The sequence below is a fragment of the Vombatus ursinus genome, unplaced genomic scaffold (assembly GCF_900497805.2).
Source record: "Vombatus ursinus unplaced genomic scaffold, bare-nosed wombat genome assembly UNPS02014942.1, whole genome shotgun sequence".
In the NCBI taxonomy this organism is placed as follows: domain Eukaryota; kingdom Metazoa; phylum Chordata; class Mammalia; order Diprotodontia; family Vombatidae; genus Vombatus; species Vombatus ursinus.
Window position 1 is genome coordinate 18241596 of NW_020954720.1, and position 16039 is coordinate 18257634.

The window sequence follows — 16039 nt, forward strand, 5'->3', positions numbered from 1 at the left end:
AATGCATTATGTCAACTTCTTTGCAATTCTTAGTGAATTCCCTAGAACAGTGAACAGAAACTGATCCCTTAGAAAATTACAAATTAACATCATCTGTTATATTATATTTTTATTTATTTTGTTAAACATTTCCCGATTACATTTTAATCTCTTTCCCTTAAGTTCAATACCTCTGCCCTAGAAGACTGAGAGGTCAAATGATAACGTACTTAGGATCACAGAGGCAGTATGTCCGAGGAGAGACTTGAACCCAGGTTTTCTTGGTTCTGAGGCCAGATTTCTATCCACTATATCATGCTGTCAATGCTGAAGGTACTATGACCAAGTGGAGAAAATGGGGTAGTAGCCCCATCCCCTGGCACTCCAGTCTACCAACTTCTCTTCAAGGTGGCAAAGACTACCTCCTCACCTTCATCTCTAAGAATCCTGTCTTTTGTCCATCCCAGGGGAAAACCCCTCCCTCACTAATACAATGGCTAGCCAAGAAATCACTAGGCAGAGGCCATAATGAGTGGCAATTTTCATAATCTTTGTCCTTCATGTTTTGCCCTAGGTCCATTGCTCTGGTATTGGCTACCTTCTCGACATAAGAGTTAGGTACCCACCAATTCCAGTCCATGCCCATCTCTAATTCCTTAGGAAGAATTGCAATTTTGTCTCTAATTTAACGGGTCCTATGGAGCAGGAGGAGATAGAAAATGGTACCAACAGATAGGGAATAGAAAGTTTTATGCCCATCAAGAAAACAATATAGCAATAAACAATCATACCACAATTATGATTGAGAAGCTAAAATAAAAGCTTCAATGATAAATTTGCAATAGGGATACTCATTTGATAGTTTACATTTCACTTTCACTGAGTACAGACAGATCAACACCAAATGGGTTCTTTTCTTTCTGGTGTTTTCCTTCTCTATGGATGACTCATTCCCTCCCAGAAGATCTGCCATTGTTTCTCCTGTTACCCTGTATAGCCAAGACTAGTAAATAATACTCAACTTATCAGGTGTGTGTGTGTGTGTGTGTGTGTGTGTGTGGTGAGAGTGGGGGAGGGGGTAATGCCAACTGCCTTTCATGATTCTATAAGGTTCTGTATTAGAAGACACAAACAGGCGCTAGCCCTATCCTAGACATAAGCTAGCCAAGAAGTCCATGAACTCCTGAGCCAGTCCAGTGGGCATACCCATTGACTTTCTGCAGTTCAGAGAAACATCCTTACAATTTGAGGGCAGTAAGGAGGACCGCTTACAGAGCAGGGTTTGCCCCTTTAAAATTGCCCCTGTAGTCCTGGAGCAGGTGACAAATAAAGGACTTCTCATAGCCCACAGGAATCTGTCAAAGAATACTTGTGCCAGACTGAAGTGTGTTGGGGGCAGGGGAAGGGAAGAACCTCTCCATCTATCATCCTTAAGGGGATACTACACATTCATTTTAGGTTCCACTTTGTCAGCTCCTGCTTTGCATTCCACATCCCGCAGAGAGTCAGGGGAACTACCATGGGGTGCTACCTGCTTCTCTTATAATGAGGTGAAGGAGAAGGTCTATCTTCCTGTATCATATACTTGTTGCAAAAATTAAACCATGTATATCTAAGTACACACCACAGAAATCGTCTTCAAAAATTAACCTGTCCATTGCTAATGACAGTAAGGTTTTAAAGACCTTTCCTTTGTTATTTCACTGTTTACTTGCAATCACTTACATGCTCACTTTTCTTTGGATTACTTTGCTATTGCCTGTACAATTACAGCCTTCTAAGTCTAAAAGGTCATTTAGCCCAAATACCTAATTCCAGGCAGAACTGCATTTAAACTATCCAAAACAGATGAAATATCTCTAGAGGAGGATATTACTTTGGTTATGCATTCCAGTGTCTCATGAAGCAATTTCAAACTTGGAAGGAAGAAAGTGAAATACTTAACTATTTAGTGCATGGTTTATGCCTTAAGCAATATTTAGAGGTGGAGGAGTTTCTTATAAACTCCTTTCACTTAAATAAAAATATAAATGGAACAAGAGTTAAGAGATTTAGCATATAAACCCTGCTACTTTTAAAGGAAAAATAAAAAGGAGATAATGGACTGGAGTCTCATTCGACAGAGCAATTGGTATTTTATGAGATGAAACCCAGTATATGCAATTGACACATTAGTCAGTCTACTTTCATCCACTGATGAAGCTAGACTATTAGCTGTGTTCAAAAATCTCTGAAACACAATGAGCCTTGATGTGCACTTACAGAAGATGTCTATGAGTTCATAAGAAGATGTCTCAAATCAGTGCTGTTTCTTTAGTCCTAATCTTAAGTATTAAAAGCTATCACCAGGTTTCTCAGTTGCAAACTTTTAGTACTGTGCTAGATTTGCAAGTTCCCACGGAAAGTAAAAAAATAAAAAAAAAAAATTAAGATTCCCAGTAGACACTTGCAGTCTGACAGTATTTGGAATAAAATTAGAATGTTTCATAGCCATTAACTTATTCAGGAGGGCAGGAGTCTTACTCCCACTCTTCATTAAACCTTTTTCCTTGAGGGATAGATGTGTTTCTTTTCATAAGGCATCTAATTGAGATTTAGTAGGCAAATGTGAAGAATGCTGGAAAGGGACTCAGATTGTAATTCAACAGGGCAATGACCAAACATCAATTTCAATTTTGCAACATCTTTCAAATTTGGTTGCTTCAGTCCTCTGATACATCCACTACCATGATGCAGGCTTTCTCTCCCCATACCTGGACTATGCCAATAGCCTACTGGCTGCTCTGCCTGTCACAAATATCTCTCTAATTCCATCCATCATTTATTCAGCTGCTAAAGTGATTTTTCTAAAGTGTAGGTCTGACCATGTCACTCCCACTAAACAATAAACTCCACAGGCTCCCTATCACCTCCAGGATCAAACACAAAATCCTCTATTTGGCATTCAAAGCCCTTCATAAGCTAGCCTTCCCCTTCCTTTACAGTCTTTTTATACCTTACCCCCTCCCCTTACTCTTCAATCCATCGACACTGGCCAAGTTGCTGTTCCTCTGATATGGGAAATTTCACTGGTAGTCTCCAATGCCTGTAATTCTCTCCCTCCTAGCTTCCCTAGATTCTTCCAAGTCCCATCTAAAACCTCACCTTCTACAGGAAGCCTTTTCTGGTCCCTCTTAATTCTCATGCCTCCCTGTGTTTATTATTTCCTATTTTTCCTGTATATAACTTGTTTGTACATAATTGTTTGCATATTGTCTTCCTCTTTAAATTGTGAGCTTTTGTAAGGCAAGGCCAACTGTGGTTGTTTGTTTTGTTTTGTTTTTGCATCCCCAATGCTTAGCACAGTGTCTGGCACATAGTAGATAGATGCTTAATAAATACTTTTTTGGACTGACTAGTAGGTGGGGAAGATTACAGGAAAAGCAAACTATAGGAAAATTGGGGCACAGAATGGTAGGAACCCAGAAAAAGAATTCCAAAGTCATCTTATTCTCCTTAGAATATAAGAATATATTCCACTTCTGGAAGGCATGGACTATTTCTTCCTCTGGACCCCCAACACCCAGAACAGTGCCTTATACATAGTAAATACTTAATAAATGCTAGTTGAATAAAAATGTATTTCTAGCTTTAATGAAGAAGCTTATTTATTGCTTTATAGAAAATTATTTTTTAAACTTAAACTGATGTGGGAATGCCTAAATACACACACACACACACACACACACACACACACACACACACACACACCACTTTTTTTTTTTTACTAGCTTTTTCTTAGTTTCCATTGGACTGTGAGCTCCTTGAGAACAGGAATTGTTTTCCCTTCCTTTGTAGCCCCAGAATTTAGGGTAGTGCCTAGCACATAGTAGGTATTTAATAAATGCTTGACTTGTTGATTTCCTTGAAGTCCTCATCTTAAATAACATTATTTGTAGTCCAGAACCATTACAAATTTTCATTGTCAACTCTGAGCTATTCAGGAATTGTGAAATGCTTGCCTAAACAGGGCTATAAACTAAGGTGAATAGAAATGTCAGCAAAGCTTTTGATTCAGTGCATTTAAATTATTAATTTGTGCTATCTCTGCTCTATTGCTGGCCTGGGTTCTGTCATGCTTTCTAGGATAATTGGAACAGAAGTATATGACATACAGGCATGCACGAGTTACACACACACACACACACACACGAGTTAATTCTATGGATTATATATTCTATGCATAGATTAGATTCAATAACATACATGACACCAAATTTACACATGCACACACAGAATATAATACATATGTGCACATACATCCATAAACATTGTGATGGAAAAAATATTTCCTCTCTGAGTTCATGTGGTGGGTAACTGCTCCCAAGCATATATTTACCAAAACATAGAAATTATGGAGGTAAAAACCTTAGCTTTATTATAATACCCAAGCCTAGGTTCAGGCCTCAGAGAAAACCCAAACTCTGATTAGGACTCTCACAAGTCACAAACCATGTCAGAGTGACAGAGAAATCATTCATTTACATCTTGCAATCTTGTACATTTCTCTTAGGTCATACAAGTTAAATAGCTCCATAATCCCATACTTCCTGCAATGTCATAAAAGCTGAACAAACTTAAACAGAATCGTAATCTTATACATCCCCTAAGGAAACAAACTTCATGGATAAACTAAGTTAGTTTACAGATTAAACTACATTTAGAAGGGTCACAAATTTAGGGACAGCTGAGATTCTTCCTCTGGCTTCCTGTGTTTAAGTCTCTAAGTAAATTTTTATACCCCATGGGGCAGGTTTTGGTCAGGTGAGGTTAGTATCAACCAAAAGTTGCAAGAGGAATAAAAGGAAATAAAAAATTCCATAATTATATATATACATATTTTCTTTTATAATAGGGCTAAGTATAGTAACAGTAATATTTCTGCCCTGGGATGTTATAGAAAATTGATATGCAATGATTGCTCAGGAGCTGTTGTGAGAACAATTTTAATACCTGAATAAGACAGTAGGAATAAATTTGTCATTGTAGTATAACTGATAATGTGGCAAGATTAAGTTCTATTACCTTATCAATATGGTATAATTGATTTATACTACCACTTATACATCAATATATAACCGGTTTATATTTAAACTACACTTTATCAAGTTTTATTACCATCAGGTAGTCTTTCCACTTAGCATAAATGATTCCTTTTTGTTTTAGACCTCCATTTTGTGATTGGACTGTGTGTATATACATGCATGTGTGTGTGTGTGTGTGTGTATATGTATATATACATATATGTATATATGTGTGTGTATGTATATATATGTATATATACATATATGTATATGTGTGTGTGTGTGTGTGTGTGTGTGTGTGTGTGTACTTTTTTTTGGTCAAATGTTAATTTATTGCAATAGTCTCCTTTGTAGCTTTTAATTTGCTGGGCATTCCACAGCACCACTATTGATGTCATCAATGACATCATGAGGATGCCTGCCATCAATGTTGCAGCCAACAGACTGGGCTGTTCCAAGTATCTCTTTAATGGTTCCAGAAAGGTCTCTTGCCAAGGATCAGTGCCTCATCTGTCGAGCAATGTTGACAATCTCGAGAGTGATGTTTCTATTGTGTTTAATATTTTTCTGTTTCTTTCTGTCCCGAGGAGGTTCCTTTAGGGCTTTGATGATCAAGGCTGAGGCAGAAGGCACAACTTCAATCTGGGCCTGTCTGTTCTGAATGGTAAGTTTCACCATGATCCTTAGCCCTTTCCAGTCACCAGTTGCCTTGGCAATGTCATCACCAACCTTTTTTGGGGGACAAACCCAAGGGACCAATTTTGGGGGCCAGAGCTGATGTGGCACCAACTTCACCACCAGTGCAACTCAAAAACATGACTTTAATTTCATTCGGGTTGAACGTGGGAGGCATGGCGGAGAAAAAGGTGGAGACTTGGCCTGGATGCTGCAGTGTGGCTGCTGGTGTTGGATGAACCAGGATTAGGGATGACTGAAAGAAGTTGCGCCTTCACCATCACGAACTGGAAGCCAAAAGCTTTCTTTTTTTTTTTCAAGGCAATTGGGGTTAAGTGACTTGCCCAGGGTCACACAGCTAGTAAGTGTCAAGTGTTTGGTTTAAGGCCAGATTTGAACTCAGGTCCTCCTGACTTCAGAGCTGGTGCTCTATCCACTGTACCACCTAGCTGCCGCAATATGCATATATTCTTAAAAACAACTAATAAGCATACGTAGGCCCTCCAATCAGACAGATTATCAGTCAAAAAATATTATGAACAACTTTATCATTAATTCTGACTTAAACCACCAATCAAGCAACCAATCACTTTAGCTAAAAGTAGAAAGTACTCATTAGAAGCGCTAGCCACCAGCAGCCTGTTCTAAAGTCTTGCATAGAGCTGGCTTTGGCATTCCCGGTGAGGTTGATCTTCATCAAGTCCTCATTGGTTTGAGGGTCATGCCGATTGGTTGGAGGAGGGAGACCTGTGGCTTCCAGCTGAGTAGAGAGGGAACTTTGTGGAGTTAGTAAGAAAAAAGCCAATCAGAATGGCTAAAGCTCAAGGAAGTGATGGTCTCTTTTCAGAGGGCTTTGTTTGAATGCTTTGATTAATCAAGTTTAATTGCAGTGCATGGAGAAGTATAAGTCTAGTAAGTGTTTAGGTCTTATAAGTTAGCGTATATAATGGTAAATCCACTAGCTCTTTAAGGTGACCTACTATACAATGACTCCATTGTTTTGGGATGTTTTCTTCACAAATAAAGAGTTGGAGGGAAGAAGTGAAGAAGGTAAACAGGCTTGTTTATTGGAAAGGTAACCCTGGAAGCCTTTATTTACTTTATTAAGAAATGTGTTTTTATTACCAAAGGAAAATCTGGTTATCTGGTTTGTCTTTTTGTAATTCAGTCCTGGGACATGTATACACGTACCATCTCAAGGGCATTGGACTGAGGTGGGGTGGTGTAGGGGAAAAAAAGTCCTTGATATCCTTGTCAATTCTAGTCCTTTCTTCCTGTAAGAAGGAAGGTTCTGAGCAACCCAAGGGTCAGGATCACCCTGATTAAGAGAGAACCTAAACTCAAGCACAGCAGTTATAAGTTAAGCTAAAAACAAGAAATATAATTGTCCTATCTGTGCTAGTTGATTATTGTATAGCCTCTGTATCTGACAGATAATTCACCTGATAGATGTAAGCCACATGCAATAATAGCTAACATTTATATAGCACTTATTATGTGTCAGGCACTATGCTAAGCACTTTACAATTATTATCTCATATGATCCTTCAACAAAAACCCTGAAGGTAAGGTAGTTGGTATTACTATTCCTATTTTACAGATGAAGAAACTGAAGCAAACAGAGGTTAAGTGACTTGCCCAGACACAGTACTAGTAAATATCTGAGGATGGATTTGAACTCAGGTCTTCCTGAGTCCAAGTCTAACCCTCTATCCACTGCTCCACCTTGCTGCATGTGTGTGTGTGTGTGTGTGTGTGTGTGTGTGTGTATGAAGTTAGTATAATTTGTTCTATATTGTTTTAAATTTTCAACCCTGGTAAGAGGCACAAGTTTGCATTCAAATAAACTCAGAGACTGTCAGCAAAAGCCTCTACAGTTAATCTACTCATCTATTAGCAATAGATTATTCCATCTTCTCTCAAACTTTCTCTCTTCAAAAATCCAGATCCACCCATTCTAACCTATTGTAATCTTTTTTTTATTTTGTTTTGATTAAAAGATGTCAAAAGCACAAATTACATCATTTCCTTTGTCTTATTTGTACATATGTGCTTATCTCACCCATTAGAGTGTGAACTCCTTGAGGGCAGGGACTATCTTTTGCCTTTATTTGTGTCCACAGTGTTTAGAACAGTCCCTGGCACATAATCGATACTTAATAGATTTTTATTGACTGATTGTATGTATGTATGTATAGATGCTGATGTCTACAGATAAAAAAAATAAATTATATACTTATTGACTGAATGTTTGAATGCATATACATATAGCTATAGATATCTAGATGTAGATAACTATAGATATACAGAGATATAAATGACATTTCTAGGCCACAGTAAATGATCTGAGAGGCAGCATAGCTTCTGTACACAGATCTGCACTTTTATGTTAGAATGGCTTTTTTCCTCTTCCTCACCCCTGTGGAGTGAGGCAACTTCCAGACATGCCCCTTTCCTCTCTCAAGTACCACATTCGAGCTGTTAGGACTCAGCACAGTGGGTTGAGCTGAGCGCATGAAGCCAAAGATTCCTATAGGTCTGGAAGAGCATGCCCTTACTGGAAGTGCTCAGGGGCCCATTCTTCAGCAGCTGTGTTTCCACACATTTGGGACCAAGGACCAGCTATCTCACTCCAAAATCATTCAACAAATTTGGTTTTGGAAAAATAGCTTTTACTTGTAGTTTGTCTTCATTTTCTGGATTGGCTGCTGATTTACCACAATAAGGGGCACTCTTTTAGAAAGCATTTGTTGCTGAATAGGGGATAGGGAAGGACAAAAGAGATTTATCAGTTCTATAATCCTTAATTCACCCCCCCCAAAACAAAACAAAATATTGCCTTACAGGATTGATGAGTTGTGAGAAAAGTGCCTTATGACTCTTACTCTAGTGTAGATTTGTGGAATTATTATTATTATTACATCCAAGTGATTTCATTGAAGTAAGTACTCCCAGTGTGCTAACACCCTTCTCCACCTAGATTGCAGTCAGTCTATAATTTATATTCTTAGAGAGTATCATCAGCCTTAGGGAAATTAAGCCATTGGTCAAGCAGCTTGTAAATTTCAGAGACAAGTTTTAAATCGAAGTCTTCTTGACTTAAAGTATAGTATTCAAACCACTATGCCACACTACCTTTTTCAGATTATTATTGATATTACTGCTTCTGGAATTATGCGTTTTATGCAGCATGTTATTTGTAGAATCATAAAATGCCATAACAGACTGGGGACAGCACCAAGTTCAATTTTTTTTTTAATCTACTGATGAGTAACTGGAGTTTCATGGCAGCTAAATTACTTAACCCAGGTCATACAAGTAGTTATTGATAAAGCTAGTCAAATCCATCATCAGAATTTCTTTGTGCAGTCCCAAACTCCTGTCCCCATATTAGGGGCCTTAATGGTACATATTGATACTCTTTCAAATACCTTAACCTCATAGTTCTACATATTATTTAATTACTATGACCTATTCTTCCACTCCACCTTAATTATAAGCAGAAATGGTCAAACCCTTGATTTTGTTATCACCCACACCTGTTACATGCTTGTTTCTAAATTCTGAATATTTTTTAATCTTTTCATAGTTTTTCATTATTCCATTTTTTCCTATGCCTTAGAGCACCAAGCACACTCTTCAAATTCACATGACCTCTATTTCTTTTTCCCCTCAGTTTCTGTCCTCTACCCCTCCCTTCTCACACAGACCCCCACACATTCTTTACCTTCTCTCAGATACTCTCTCCTCTTTAGGTTTCCTGACTCCATTCTCTCCTGGTCCTCCTCCTACCTGATTCTTCAATGGCATGCCTACTAACCCCAAGGGTCATTCTTTGACCCTCTTCTCTTTTCCTTCTACGTTTTCCCTTTCAGAGATCTCCTCAGCTTTCGAGGATTCAGTTATTTTGATGCAACTTATTCCCAGGTCTATATTCTTTTGTAAGGCTCTCATCCCCTCTCACTTGGATTATTTCAATAGCTTTTAAATTGGTCTCTCTGTCTCAAGCTCTCACCCCCATCCAATCCATCCTACACACATCTGCTGAAATGACTATGAGAGTTTAATAAATTCTTATTATCTGACTTGATTGACTGATCCTATAATCCCAGGTGCTTCCTCCCAGATATCAGGCCTCTGGGGCAAAATTTTGATCACCTGACTTAAATTACAGCTCTCCAGCCAAGACCGAAACCCAATTCTCCTGACTCCTGAGCCACATCTATTTCTACTACTTCTCCTATTCTGCCCTGATTCTCAAGTAAAAATCTCTATTTTGTTTTTCCCAATTCCATACATGGAACATAAACTTGCAGTCACTTCTCCATCATACTGAAGCAATAATAAGATTATTTTTAAAACTACCTATAGGATCTTGCGTAAGTCCACCTCTGTATATCTTAGTTTCCTCACCTATAAAATAAGGTAGCAAGACTAAATGGCTTTTAGGTTTTCTTTCAGATCTAGAAGTTATGATCATGGTACTAGATTATAAACTCTGCAAAACCAGGAATTGTCGCTAGTTTCAGTTTTATGTTTCCAGACTCATTATACTTTCATTTTCTTAAGACAATCATCTGAGGGAGTGGTCAACAATAATCTTCCAGCTGTGGAAGAAGATCATTTGAGGGAGTGAGTAGTGGGTGATCACTTCGCAACCCAATCTTAGTTTCTTCCCTCTCCTAATTATTTCCTTAACTATATTGGAGGAATTACAAAGACTGGTCAGTTGAGAGTCAGCAAACAAACATCTATTAATTGCCTGCTACATGCCAGGAACTGGGAATATCAAGAAAGGCAACAAATCAGTTCCTGCTGTCAAGGAGTTTACATTCTAATTGGACAGACTGCGTGCAAACAATGTTACAAACAACTTATATACAGGATAACTTTTAGGTAATCAGCAGAGGAAAGGCACTAAAATAAAAAAAAGTGAGAAGGGCTTCTTACAGAAGGTAGAATTATTTAGCTGGGACTGGAAGCCAAAGACAAAAAGCATATGGATCAAGAGATGTGGATGGGTTGTAACCTGCACCACTGCAAAAATTACTCAATTTGAGAAAATTATCATTGTTGAAAGAAAAAATCCTCATTAAAGCTTCACCTTAATGAATCAAGCAAGCTCAGGAAAATGAGGCAAAAGGGAATTTTTTATAACATAAAAGGCATATGATTTGTATGGGCCAAGGTCCCAAAATTAAGCCAAGTTCAGCTTTTAAAGATGAATTTACATGATAAGAGAAGCCACCTTTGACAGGTTCACAGTTCTAAAGGGGATAGGCCAATGTTATATTAAGGCCAGCTACAATCCATGTAGGATGCTGCTGATTTCTGAAGGAGATCAAAGCATGTGGCTTGACATGTACTTCAGCTCCCTTTAAGAGAGGGCCATCACAATCACCTGTGTGGCTCCCACCTGTGCTATGAGAGGGCTGTCACAAACACTTCTAAAGGGTATCAGAAAATCATAAGTACACTCAAATTTATTTGGTGGTAGTGATTTGAATCTATACTATAATTCAATATCTTCCATGGATATATTGGCATATCCTCAGTTCTTGCATCCTATCTTGAATGAATATAGTAGGTGCAATTGAATTTAATTTACTGCTTTAAATTTAGTTTCATTTCCACAAGAAACACTTACAATACAGATTTCAATACTTGTTTAAGTCCTTAGCAGTAAAATCTTTCTCAAAGATCTATGCTGTAGTTCCTATAAGCTCTACTATTGGTAGAACAGACCCATCTAAACATTCCTTTGGACATTTGGCTTTTATATCGATGCAGGAGGCAGCTGGGTGGCTCAGTGGATAGAGCCCTGGGCCTAGAGTTAAGAAGACATGAGTTCAGAGTTCCACTTCTGGGAGCCAAGGTGGCGGAGTAAGAAGTAAGTCGCTCTCACCATCCCTTATTGACCTCAGAAAGCCCAGAAAATATCGCCCCAGGAAAAACCCTAGAACAGCTGAACCAGCAGAAAGACTGGGTGCAGCAGTCTGGTAGCCCAGGAAGCTTGAAGGATTAATGGGAAAGGCCCCTCTTGCCCTGGGGAAAGGGGAGCAGTACATAATGGGAGTTGTCTCAACAGGCTAGTGGAAAGCCCCACCTCAGCATACCAGGGAAAGATCCTGAACCTCAGGTAGTGGAGAAACACGCGCTGACAGTAGCGCCCCCCCCCCCCCCCCCCCAGCCCCCCACCCCCGCCAGTACCTCAGTGTGGGCAGAGGAACCAGTGGAAACCGGCTCTGAAAACCACCATGGCCCATGAAGTTCTACTGCAGCCAAGTCTCCCAGTGCCTCAGCAAAACTCTGGGAAGCGCAATTCCAAGGGGGAAAGCCCCATTCCAAGGGGGAAAGCCCCAGGCAGAGAAACATCCCTCAGCAGCGAAACATCTATCTGCAAAGAGCCGAAGAAAGCAAAAGGAAAGGCCCAGGTGAACAGGCAACCTCCAGGGGCCAGACTATCCAATCCTTCCCCTAGAGTTCCAGTGTTTCTGATTCTAGCCCAACACCAGGTAAGCTGCCAGAACCCTACAGCCTCCAACTGCCAGCATCGGAGGCCACAGCACACAAAGCCAGTGACAAGCCCCAGCTCCCAGCGCAAGAAGCTTGGGTCAGTGCCCCTTGCTCCCCAGCAGGAGAACACAATCATTTTAAAGGCCAGGAAGTAAGCAAACATCATGAGCAATAAGAAACATACCGTAGATTCTTATGGGAACAGTGAAGATCAAGGCAGAAATTCTGAGGAGGACAACATTGTCAACAAACCACATCTGGAACCTCAAAAGGGAATATGAACTGGTCTGAAGCCCAGAAAGCCTTCTTGGAAAAGCTCAAGAAGGATTTTAAAAGTCAAATAAGAGAGGTAGAAGAAAAATGGGGAAAATAATTGAGAGGTATGCAAGAGAGAGTCAATAGCTTGGAAAAGGAAGGACAAAAATTAACTGAAGAAAACAACTCCTTAAAAAGCAGAATTGGCCGAACAGAAAAGGAGACACAAAAACTCACTGAGGAGAAGAATTGCTGAAGAAGAAGAAAGAAGAAGAAGAAGAAAGAAGAAGAAGAAGGAAGAAGAAGAAGAAGAAGAAGAAGACTTGAGTTCAAATCCAGCCTCAGGCACTCGCTAGCTATGTGACCCTGGGTAAGTCACTTAACCTTTATTTGTTTTAATCCATTGGAGAAGGAAATGGTAAACCACTTTAGGATCTTTGTCAAGAAAATCCTACGTGGGGTCATAAAGAGTCATACGTGACTGAACAACTGAATAAGAACAATCTATAATTGAAATAGTCAATTTCCAATGGAGCAGCAAGATGGTGCTGTGTAAGAACCCTAAATTAATTAAACGAACATTATTATAGAATACAGTTTCCTCTCATCTACAGCAAAAAAGCTCAAAGCTTGTTGAGTCAAGAGGACCTGAGTTCAAATTTGGCCTCAGATACTTACTAGCTATATGATGCTGAGCAAGTCATTTAACCCTGTTTGCTTCAGATTCCTGATCTACAAAATGAGATAAAGGAATTAGCAAACCACTCTAGTATCTTTGCCAAGAAAACCCCAAATAGGGTCACAAAGAATTGGACACAACTGAAATGACTAAACAACAACAAAAGAGAACTAGTATTAAAACTGACAGATGTTTCTGATCATTTTCAAGTTTACCACATTTATACTTTCTAGGGGAACTGCATCACATTGATTCTTTTCATTTATGGCCTTATGTTCCTAGGACACAGACTTCTGTGTGAAGTTGCATATGAAAAATTGAAGATCATCCATAATTACTGACCACCATGTGTTTGTCTGCTGCCAAAAGCAAATCAAAAAGATCAAGAGGAAGTCACATAAATAAGACTATTTTATTTACAACAGAAAACTGTTCTGTAATACTGAGAGCCAGAGGGGAATCTGACTGCCCAATCAATCAAAGTGAATACTTGGGCTGAGAATAGGGCCACAATAAGAATTTTTCCTGACAGATGCTCATATGCATCTCAATCATGAAATCAAGATAATGAATCCTTACACATATTGACTCTGCTCTTCCTTATCGATTACAAACATGGTTATTTTTATAAAGAAAAAAAAACAAATAAACCCCAAGCCCCAAACTAACACTTAGAAACTGATACTGAAAATAACAGCCCTTTCGGTTATCTTCTTTCTCCAGTTTAATTTCTAGGTATCTGACAGATGTTGGAAAAAAAATCCAGGTAATTATAACCTAACAAAAAGCAGACCACCTTTGTATGTCTTTTCCTTGGTCTGTGTACTCTGTGCTACATAGTTACCATATGTTCAGTTTTCAAAAGAGGATAAATTCCCTCCCCCTTCACAGTCTTAATCATAGCTGTCGTAGGTTCAAAAAAGCTAAACATCTACTTGTCAAGCGTGAGCTATAGAAACACTTCTCTTGTATTACAGAAGTATGTTCAAATAATATCTTGGTTAATTTGAACAAAACATATGGCTCATTTCTATTGCTAAGGTTGCATTAGATCAATAAGCTTTGAGCTGTTTTACTGTAGATGGAGAGGAAACTGTAGTTTCATAATAATGTTCGTTTAACTAGTTTAGGGTTCTTACATAGCAAGCACAAAGGATTCAGGGTGTTTTTTTTGCCTTTTAAAGATATCACATATAATATTTTGGTGTGTAAAAGGCTTACAGTCACAGATTTCATAATAAATGTGCCCTAGATGATTTGTATAATTACTAATCGATATACACATTATAGTTGGGTTTTCTAGGTCATTTAGCCAATCAATCAATCAATCAATAAACACTTGTTTAGTGCTTACTATGCGCCAAATATTGTTCTAAGCATTGTCAATACAAAAAAAAAAATAGCCTCTGCCCTAAAGGAGCTTATATTCTAAAAGAGATGGCCACATTAATTTTAAAATGAATTCTCCAGTTTAAGAAAAAAGCAAGTAAGCCAGTATAGTTGCATTGTAGAGTAAGTGGAGAGAAAATATAGGAAGAAATAAGGCTTACGAAGCTTTTAATGCCAAAGAAATAGTATTCTATGTGATCTTGAAGGTAATAGGAACCAACAGAGTTTACTGAATTTACTGTGGCTGACAAGGTCACACCTACGTTTTAGGAAAATTGCCTGTGTGGAGGATAAATTGGAAAGGGGGGAAAACTTGAAGCAGGGAGACCAATTAGAAGGCTTTTGCAGCAATTCCTTTGAGAGTTGGTTAAGTTCTGAACTAGGGTGATGGTTGCATGAGTTGAGAGAAAGGGACATAAAAATATTATTCTGAGAAAAGGTCCATAGACTTCACCAGACTGCCAAAGTAGTTCATGACAGAAAAAAAAAGGTTATGAGCCTAGGAGGAGAAGGTGATCAACACTGTCAAAAGATTCAGACAGATCAAAATGATGAGGCCTGAGAAAATGTTGTAAGATTTGGTACTGAAAAGATCACTGGTAACTTCAGAGAGAGCAGATCCGGTTGAATGATGAGGTCATTAAACAGATTGCCGTGAATTTAGAAGAAAGTGAGGAGAGAAAGTAGAGGTACTATGTGTAAATGGATTTTTCAAAGAGTTCTGTTGGGAAGGGGTAGGGCTGTATGAGATGACAGCTGGCAGACATAATGAGTTGTTTTTGTTTTGTTTTGTTTTGTTTTGTTTTGAAGATTGAGGGAGATTTGGGCATGTTTGTGGGCCACAGGGAAGAAACCAATAGATAGTGAGAGATTGAAATTTGAGAAACAGCATCAACAACATCGAGGGCAATGTGCTAGAGAAGATGGGAGAGAATGGATCAAGGGTGTGGTATCTGTAGAAGAGGTGGCCTAGTAAATAGCAGAAGAGTGTGAAGGAGATTGTGACAATAGGGGATGATGTCAGGGGGATGTGAGATGACAATATTCAAACCAATTCATTTCAAGAAATATTTATTAAGCACTAGGGTCAAGACACTGTGCTGAGCTACAGGGATGCAAAAATGAAAGAGTCCCAGGCTTTTAAGGAGCTTTTATTCTACTCAAGAGTTTTTATATCTGCTCATACCCTTTAAATAGATAATTTCAACAAAGAAAAGCAATATATCATGGGTGGGGGAAGTGGAGTTACAAAAGGCAGGAGATGAACTTTTCAATCTGCAGTGTTGCAATCTTGAATTAACTATCCGAAATATACCTTATGAATATAAGGAATACAAATCTCTTTTCTCATTATTACTGACTTTCATAATGGGATAATCCTAGCCTAGGGCACTTTCCCTAGCTGGCAAGGAACTAGCTCCCAAGCCAATGTGATCTAGCAGAAAGAACATGGACTGAGAAAGCCAAGTATCCCACAACCAAT

The 16039-nt window shown here is 38.8% G+C and overlaps 1 pseudogene; it reads right to left on the reverse strand.

Annotated features, from left to right (window-relative positions):
- Positions 1–5360: 5360 nt before the first annotated feature.
- LOC114029947 lies at positions 5361–5895 on the reverse strand (annotated as a pseudogene).
- Positions 5896–16039: the final 10144 nt, after the last annotated feature.